This window comes from Centroberyx gerrardi, chromosome 19, assembly GCF_048128805.1.
Source record: "Centroberyx gerrardi isolate f3 chromosome 19, fCenGer3.hap1.cur.20231027, whole genome shotgun sequence".
In the NCBI taxonomy this organism is placed as follows: Eukaryota; Metazoa; Chordata; class Actinopteri; order Beryciformes; family Berycidae; genus Centroberyx; species Centroberyx gerrardi.
In genome coordinates, this window is record NC_136015.1 from 12,862,840 (window position 1) to 12,864,698 (window position 1,859).

Genomic DNA, 1,859 nt, shown 5'->3' on the forward strand with positions numbered 1-1,859 from the left:
CGCTGTCTCATAGTCATCACTATAACCTGAAAAATAAAGAAGAATGTGTTGTTTCTGGCATGAAAAATAGGCTAGACAATCAGGAAAAAGATGCCTGCTCTAGATAGCTCGTATGTAGCTGCTAGTTGGTAGTGAAGCTCAGACACAGGTATGTAATATCAGGAGCTTTTGGCACAGTATTGTGGGGATCAGGGGCCAGACAGGGAGGGGCTGGGTATAGGGTGTTCAGGTCCATGGGACGCGGCAGGGTGGGATGAGGATAGTTTGTATAAGGCAATGCTGTGTCAGCTTACTCTTCCATCGCTGAGAGCAATAACTCTGGCCATCAGTCAGTAGAAACCCAGGCCAGCGAGCATACATAGTCACTCATAAATATGTATTCACACACACAAACACACAACACACACACACACACACACACACACACACACACACACAGACACACACACCTGTGACAGCTGCACTCACATTGTGTGTCTGTTGTCTGTATGTTTTTGTATGGACAAATGCATGCCCATAAAAGAAAAAGAGAGACAGAAAGTCTGTATGTCTGTATTTTCTCTGTATGTGTGTGTGTGTGTGTGTGTGTGTGTGTGTGTGTGTGTATTTCCAAGTAAAGATTCCCTGAATGGGACAGAGCTGCAGTGGAGTAAAAAGTTGAACTTTTCCTTCAAAATGTGGTAATGAGTAAAAATATGAATTTCCCTATAATTAAGAATCAAGTACAGTACTTGAGTAAATGCATTTTCCACTCCTTATTCTTGCATGAGTGTTTCCAGTTTTGGTGTGTGTGTGTGTGTGTGTGTGTGTGTGTGTGTGTGTGTGTGTGTGTGTGTGTGTGTGTGTTTGTGTGTGTATGTGTGTGTGTGTGTGTGTACGCAGCACGTCTGTGCCTCCATGTGTTACCGTGTATACACCTGGGTGAACATCTGCCTCAGCGAGGGACTCCGCTGCAGTCTGGAGAGAGGAGACCCTCTTGTTTGAAGTGAGAATAATTGCAGGTCTGCAGAATCAGCTATATTGAGAGAATTGTCACATACATCAACACGCTCTGACACTGAAAAGGACCAGGTGTTCTCACTGACGGCATGTGGAACAAACACTCGGTTAATAGAAGGTCCAGCACAGACACCTTGGAGGAGGACCTTGACCTTGCATTCCTGCAGCAGACTTGACTTTAATGAATCACCAATCATCAATCTATGAAACTATTTAGTGAGCTGTGAGTATAGGTCAGACTTACATTGTATTATTCTAATTACACATTTGTTCCAGTCAGTAGTGATTTATATTGGTAACAAATGATTGAGCAGTGCTTTGTTTCTTCACATTGAATAGTCATGGAAATCTGTCTCATTCTGTGTGTTCATGCACATCTGCATGTGTAAAAAATTCTGATAGTGCTGTGACATAATTCCACTTTCTAATGCAGATTCAGTTGTTTCAGGAATTTTTAGAAAGAAGTGTCAATATCCTGAAACAAGGCAGAGTAAGGCAGATCATTCTACAAGTATAAAGAAAATTACACACTTTCATACTTTCACTTTCACTCCACGAGCATCAAGAAGATTCTTTAACAAGTTGATTTCCAAGTAAAATTAATTTACCCTATTTCCCCCTTGTTTTAGGAAAAATACAATTTTAAGACACAAAACTAGATTAAATGACTTGTGAAGTTGGATATTTTTTGCAATGTGTGTTTTCTTTCTCAGGCTGAGCTGAGGAAAAGACCAGAGGACTTTGACCAGCAGACTGCTTAACACTTTTCATGCCTTTACTATAATCCTTGACAAACATTTACTTATACAATATATTTATTATGTCTAAAAGGAGCGCGCTAAACATTCACACTTTACTTA